At 35.0% G+C, this 7,640-nt stretch overlaps 1 long non-coding RNA gene and 3 other non-coding genes across 4 annotated transcripts; all 4 read left to right on the top strand.

Annotated features, from left to right (window-relative positions):
* The first annotated feature begins 2,777 nt into the window (after positions 1–2,777).
* On the top strand, positions 2,778–3,276 carry LOC121979316. The gene is made up of 2 exons (XR_006111369.1): positions 2,778–2,919; positions 2,989–3,276. It is a non-coding gene; the product is annotated as an uncharacterized LOC121979316 (long non-coding RNA).
* Positions 3,277–3,409: 133 nt separating this feature from the next.
* LOC121983493 lies at positions 3,410–3,606 on the top strand. Its single transcript, XR_006112542.1, has one exon. It is a non-coding gene; the product is annotated as a U2 spliceosomal RNA (small nuclear RNA).
* A 390-nt stretch (positions 3,607–3,996) lies between these two features.
* On the top strand, positions 3,997–4,201 carry LOC121983677. The gene has a single exon (XR_006112694.1). It is a non-coding gene; the product is annotated as a U2 spliceosomal RNA (small nuclear RNA).
* A 3,245-nt stretch (positions 4,202–7,446) lies between these two features.
* Positions 7,447–7,640, top strand: LOC121983598. Its single transcript, XR_006112631.1, has one exon. It is a non-coding gene; the product is annotated as a U2 spliceosomal RNA (small nuclear RNA).

Raw genomic sequence — 7,640 nt, 5'->3', positions numbered from 1 at the left:
CAGAGAGCATGATTACAAGTCGTAGTCAAACATGCTTTGCATTAATAGTTGGGGATTTGAACGACTTTCTAGAAATCAAAGTGACATTAGCAATAATTGAAAGGCATAACGTGGGTTAAGCGGTTGGAACAGAGATCAGAAGGAAAGCAAAAAAGGGCTAAGTGTTGGCTATGATATTGTCGTGCGACAGATGAGCATTACAGTCAAGCGGTGACTATAAATCCTTGAGCAAAGAAGATCATAGTCGCCCGAGCGGGAGGCATTACGGCCGAGTGAACAGCATGTATGAGTGGACGAGTAAGGCTAAATAGATAGCTCGAAGATAAGAGACAAAAGGCAGTGCATCCCCCGGTCGTTGTCCTTGCCGAGCAGGAGGCGTGCCCGTCCGGATGAGAGGCAACCTTCCAACATCGGAAAAGCTAAGTAAAGGAAGATGGTGTTGTTCAACATGACCGAGCGGACGTAGACTGGCCTACAATGGGACCCAACTGCATATCTCCTCGTACTGTATTGGAGGTTTGTACCACTGACAACAGAATATGTTCCTCAGACAAATCCTACTTCAGAAGCTTCCAGCATGTTGCATCAAAGATATGCATGCACGCTTAAGGAAAAGTATCAGGAACACCTTTTGACTTGCCTTTTCATAGGATATTTGGAAAAATGTGCATATGCTTTGAGATGCGTGCACAGACACTACAGTGACACTATAAAAGGGAGTTCCCATATATAGGCAAAGGTATATACAACTTTGTTATTCTACATGTTTTAGCTACAGTTTTTTACTATTCTCTATATCATTGGAAACTGACTTGAACGTCGGAAAACCGACGCCGGAAACCCTTTCCCGTCCCAACAATAACGCTTCTGTGTTGCAAGACTACATTGTGTCTCCGCCCCGTCAACTTTCTAACCACATCGCTAGCTTGTCATCTTCTTCGTTTTTGGATAGGAACATCTAACTTTAACAAAGATAACTTAAATTATAAAATAATCTAAAAGATAATAAAAAAAGACCAAATATCTTTTAGACCTCTCAAAAGGTTTTAAATGATATTTTTCAGTTTGAAACTGAGTTGTTATAGGTTTCCGATAATCAATTGTAAATTTATGAATAAACTCCAATTTGATGTATTATAAATCTCATACTTCAACTTGAATCAAAAGTTATAATTTTTCAAAAAAATTTTATTGATCATACATCAATCCTGCTTGATCTTATCGATCCCGTCATGATCCCACTGATCATACTCCGATTCTACTAAAAAATGATCATGTATGATCCAAGATCAATTAGGTATTCTAGATTATAGGATCATACAATCTTACAATTCAAGATCACGATTTTATAAACATGGTTCAACCATATAAAAGAGCAAAGGATGATGATGATGATAATTGAAGGCAAACTTTTCTCTACGAGAGCCCAAGCCTTTCATTTATGCTCTTCCATTTTTCTTTTTCTCAGAGGGTGTTTGACTGAGTTTATAAGCTTTCTAAAACAGTTTATAAGTTGTTTTGGAACTTATAAGCTCTTCGAATTTGTTTGGTAAAAATGTTTTCAAACAGCTTATAAGCTGTCAAAATAAGTTATTTTGGAGCTTATAAGTTGTTTTTAAAAAAGTATGGAAGACCCTACTTTTTTTAAAAAAATCTTATTTTAATAATTTTTTTTCTAAAATATCCTTATATAATTTCATAAATCCTTATCTTATCCTTCATAAATTTTTTATAAGCCTAATATCTTTTTATCTCCGTCGACTTCTCTTCCAACGTCGTGTCATCTTCTCCGCCAATGCCTCTTTCTAATTTTCTCTCCCCCGGTGCAGAAATCCACCCAAAACCCTCTATTAATAAAAATCTCTAAACCCTCTATTAATAGTATTATATCATTTTTGATAATTTTATTAATAAAAAGATCTTATAATATCAAACACATCAATACATTTAAGTAGATGGTAATAAGTTCATCCAAACACTTTAACAACTTATTTTTAAAATAAGACATAACAATTTATAAACTCCTAAAATAACTTATAAATTATAAGAACTTATAAATTATTTTTAAAAAATTTAACCAAACATCTTTTCAGTCTCACGCTAACTTGATATCTCGAGGGATCCCACTGAATGCGTGATGCATGTTGATACAAGTCCCAATAACCGTCCGAGTGCAGAAAAATAAAATCTCTATCGGTTTGAATCAGTGGAGAGATGTGGTTCATGGGTCGGAATATTATCAGTCATTCAAGTAAAGTTCATCAAATCAATACTTCTATTCACAACTCGTCTTATGCTATTGATTACTTTTTAAAAATAGTTAATAGGCTTAGAAAATTGGCACTCGCCAGGTTCCACCTCCGCCAATTATTGACAGGGAGCGTGCGAGAAGCCAACCACGTTGGTTGGTGCAATAAATTACCAGCAATAATTCCACCCATGCCCCAACCAATAACGAGATAAGAAAGCAGCGGTCCCTACCTGCCAAAACAGCTTGGCTGTCCGGGGTCCACCTCCGTGCGTGACGACGCGGTTAACTTGATCATCGACAGGCCCATCTCAGCCGTCCGTCTATCTCTTCGCCATGTTTCGACCATGCGTGAGTACGTGACGGCGGGGTTAACTTGACCGTCGACACGTCTTGACACCGCTGACGAGGAAAGAGAGGGACAGCAATGAGAACGATGACTCATTCCACCACCAATGGCCACTTCCCAAATCCCCATCCCCATAGAAAGAGATAGAAGAAACTGACGTAAACATCTGCTTCTCCCTCCCGGCCACTGACGGGCTCTTCTCAATCGGCGCCGGCCTCTATACCTGCTGCCATATATCTAGGTCCTCTTACTGCCATTCTCAATTCGAGTAAAATTCCCTTTGATTGTTAACTCACTGACATCGATGAGCTGTGAAATACTTGTGAGTTTTCAAGGTTAATGTTATCTGTGTGTCTGAGTTTTTTTAATCTGAATTTAAAAAAAAAAACAGATATAAAGTCTATTTTGAGCAAGGAAAAAAAGATACAGTTTTGTTCTTTGAAAAACATTTGATACCTTGCTCTGTCCCCGTGGATCCCTAAGGAAGAGGGGCTCTTCCAGCGACTGAAGTGCCACCAAGAGTCGACATCATCAATGTCTCCATTAGAAGCCGGAGAGTATGATCCAAGCAAACCGAGCCGCTAAAGAGACAGAGAGCTTAAGTGGAGAAGGGGAGGAGCAAAGTGTTGAGCGAGATGAAGAGGAGGTGAGGCATGATAAACAAAGAACAAGAGCCAGAGAGCACAACTGGAAAAGGGAAGGGGGGGAGGTGAGGCCGAAGAACAATGAAATTTTAGTCCCGCATCGCTAAATATAACTCTCCGAGTGCGATTGAGAACTTTAAAAGAAGGAAGGATCCTACTATGTAATTCATACCTTTCTCGGCCTTTTGGCTAAGATCAAGTGTAGTATCTGTTCTTATCAGTTTAATATCTGATACGTGGGCCATTGGTCCACTATGATATTAAATTAATTTTTTATGGGGAGAGGGTTCACCACAATAGCTTGCTATTGGAATCCTTGCACGTCGCCTTTGTGTTGCACTATTGCATAGGTTGGCGCACCCGACCAAATATAATTTAAATAACAAAATTAGCTTTATTAAAGTTATATTAAATTGAGTTAGTTCTAAGTTTAAGTCTTTATGTTTTGCTTCTTTAAAAAACATTAGATATCTTGCTAATAAATAGATGCCACCAAGAGTCTTTCCCTCTTGTATAAATTGGAAGGTGTGATCTCAACAAATCGAGCCGCTATATTGACATAGAGCTTCGGCGGAGAGATGGGCAGTCGAGGATAAGAATGGCTACGAGTAACCCTTGTTCCGTATAACACGTTATGACATAAGATTATATTAAAGAGGGTGAAGAGCATTGAACTTTAGACCCACGTCACTGAATTAAGCGCTTCGGGTGCGATCTGGATCTTTAAAAGAAGGCAGAATGTAACTATCCAATTTATATCTTTCTCAACCTTTTGGTTAAAATTAAGTGTAGCATATGTTCTTATTAATTTAATATTAGATAAGTGAGCCATCGGTCTATTATGATGTTAAATTAATTTTTTATTGGGCGAGGGTTAACCGCAGTAGTTTGCTACTGGGATCCTCGTGTGTGTTGCCCTTACGTTGCACCATAGAATATTATGGGTTTGATGCATCTAATCAATATAATTTAAATATCAAGATTAGCATTACAAATTATATTAAATTGAGCCAGACTAATTAAAATCTATTTGCGTTGCACTATTGCATAGGCTGGCGTACCCGAACAAATATAATTTAAATTACAAAATTAACTTGGTAATTTAAATATATTAAATTTTTGCAAAGCTAAAACATGCATGTAAGGATACAACTCAAATTTTATAGAAATTAATTATGATAGGATTAACGAATTTGTTTTGCCTCTAATTGTATATGATATGATTTCGAGAGAGATATGTTGGTCCCATGCGATCAACAACTTAGATTAGTAGTATAATTATAAAAAAATTAATTTAACAACTAAAATAAAATAGGCAGAAGAATTATTTGATTATAACTTAAGTGGTCGTTAATCAAGATGTTGAAATAATTTTGAACTTTAAATTATATTAAATTTTTGCAAAGCTAAAACAAAACATGCATGTAAGGATACAACTGAAATTTTATAGAAATTAATTATGATAGGATTAACGAATTTGTTTTGCCTCTAATTGTATCTGATATGATTTCAAGAGAGATATGTTGGTCTCATGCGATCAACAACTTAGATTAGTAGTATAATTATAAAAAAAATTAATTTAACAACTAAAATAAAATAGGCAGAAGAATTATTTATTTATAACTTAGGTGGTCGTTAATCCAAGACGTTGAAAAGCTCACTAAAAAATTCTCAATTCTCCTTCGTTGCAGACGGAGAACCCTCTTACAAAAGTTGACGGCTCAAAAGAATGACTAAGAAAAAGTACAAGACTTGTTCAAGTTATTGATTAATTCCTACCTCCAGAGACTTTTTAAAGATCTTGAAAAATCTTATCCATAGGTTGAAGGTGCCTTCAAGAGGGTTTAAGACACCTTCAAGTGGAAAACTTAATCCGCCGAAAATAAGATTTTATCTTCGGCTAATGATTAGGGAAGACACCTTCAACCAACTAGAATGAGCCTCGGTACTGTTCATGGAAAACGTCTTCCAAGCTATTGAAGGTGTCTCCATACAACAGATCAGCTCCATAACTGATCTTCATCCTCGAGCAATCTTTCGCTCCAACTTCTCGTCCTTCGAAAACGCAACACGCTTCCTTGTTCGCCAGCATACATTTCTGCAGTACCTTGTCCCTCGGACGCGCTGAGCCCGTAGACTCTTTCCCGTGTCATCCTTCTCGCTAGCTGTCTTTCGCTCGACTTCTTGTACTCCTAATTTCCTATACACTTATACGCAAGGTCAAACACGACAGAACATAACTTAACTTAATTAACCACATCAAAACTAACACGGGATGTTTACAATCTCTCCCATTTTGATGTGCATCAATCTAAGTTAAAATTTTTTTAACGGAATAACATAGTAAATTATAATTATATAAAAAAATTGCAATGCAATGAATTAACTAAGTTAATATTGCAAAATAAGTATAAGAATAAAAATTATAAAAAATATCCAAACTCCCCCTTAATCCCCTATAACTTTAACCTATTTCTCCTTTTTGATCCCATAAAAAAAATATAAAAAAATAGTTATAAAAATTTGAAAATTTGTCTTGCGGCTTATAAAAGGAATATCCAATAAAGTAATATTTTTCAGAAACTATTTTAAAAAATAATTACATTTTAATGATAAATCTTCTATTTTGACCAAAATAATGTTAAAATTTACTTATTAGTTTTCAAAAATATAATTTTTTTTTATCAAACTCAAACAGGCAGCGTTAGATCAGTATACAAAATTTTGACAAAAATAATTTATATTTTAATAGAAATAAATCATTTTAGTACATCTTGTTTTTCATAAACTTATATTTAAAAATGTATTTTTATATTTAAAAATTTTGACAATTTTTCTAAATCGGTATTAAAAAGTAGAACGATAGAAAAATTAAAAATTTTTAAATTTCGATTTGTGTGAAAAATTTTTTCGATAATTAATTCAAAATAAATTTATTATAGATCAAACAAATTTGAAAATACTTAGACTAATAGAAAGTTTACTATTATATCGATATAAAAATTTTAATAAGAAATTCGAACATAAAAACTACTTAAAAAATATTTTTTATTAAAATAATTTCTATCCTAATAAATCAAAAGATTTAGGAGTTTAATCTAAAAAGAATTTAGAATCCAATATAAATTCGTACCTACTAGATTTACCAAGAACTTTGAGGTACTTTTTTCTTAGGAATATTCCTAATTTGTTTAGTAATTTCTAATATACTTGATTCTATCATAATTTTTAAACTTTGTTTTTTGAAAATTATTTGAACATGCATGGCTATTTTCTATTTTCTCTAATTTTTCTTTCAGATTTTCATTTTCTAGTTGTAAATTATCATACATGTATGGGGCATGAATTTAGTAAGTTTAATTTTAACCTAACATTATTTTTTTTAACAAATTTTTAAATAACATCTTGATAAATTCAAAAGATTATTTAGGGGATAATGTACATACCTTAGTTACTTTGTGGTGTGATGCTCCCCTTTTATCGTAACTTTCTTCTGAAGATCTTCCTCCTTTAACGATGTTCATCTTTGAGTTGCTTTCATCTTCTCCTTGATGGTTCGCTAATAGGACTAGTCCGGCGTATTCTTCAACTTTTGATTCTGATATCGACGATTCATCCCACGTCACCTTCAGAGTTTTGAACTTCGATCTTGTTGGTCTTATGCCCTTGTTCTTCAGTTTAGGGCAATCGTCTTTGATGCGACCTTTTTCTTAGCAATTGTAACATAAGACATTCCTTTCGCTCTGAGATTATTTCTTAGCCTATGCCTTATTAAATTTATTAGATTTAATAAGATACATTTTTGTTCTTTGAAAAACATTTGATACCTTGCTTTGTCCCCATGGATCCCTAAGGAAGAGGGGCTCTTCCAGCATCCGGAGTGCCACCAAGAGTCGACATCATCAACGTCTCCATTAGAAGCCGGAGAGTATGATCCAAACAAACCGAGCCGCTAAAGAGACAGAGAGCTTAAGTGGAGAAGGGGAGGGGCAAAGTGTTGAGCGAGACGAAGAGGAGGTGAGGCATGATAAACAAAGAACAATGGCCAGAGGGCTCAAGTGGAGAAGGGGAGGAACGAAGTGCTGAGCGAGATGAAGAGGAGGTGAGGCCGAAGAACAATGGAATTTTAGTCCCACATCGCTAAATATAACTCTCCAAGTGCGACTGAGAACTTTAAAAAAAGGAAGGATCCTATCATGTAATTCATACCTTTCTCGGCCTTTTGGCTAAGATCAAGTGTAGTATCTGTTCTTATCAGTTTAATATCTGATACGTGGGCCATTGGTCCACTATGATATTAAATTAATTTTTTATGGGGAGAGGGTTCACCACAATAGCTTGCTATTGGAATCCTTGCGCGCCTTTGTGTTGCACTATTGCATCAGCCAGCGCACCTAAC

The sequence above is a fragment of the Zingiber officinale genome, chromosome 5A (assembly GCF_018446385.1).
Source record: "Zingiber officinale cultivar Zhangliang chromosome 5A, Zo_v1.1, whole genome shotgun sequence".
NCBI classification, from domain to species: Eukaryota; Viridiplantae; Streptophyta; class Magnoliopsida; order Zingiberales; family Zingiberaceae; genus Zingiber; species Zingiber officinale.
The sequence above is the reverse complement of the archived record's forward strand: the minus strand, read 5'-3'. Positions and strand labels throughout refer to the sequence as shown.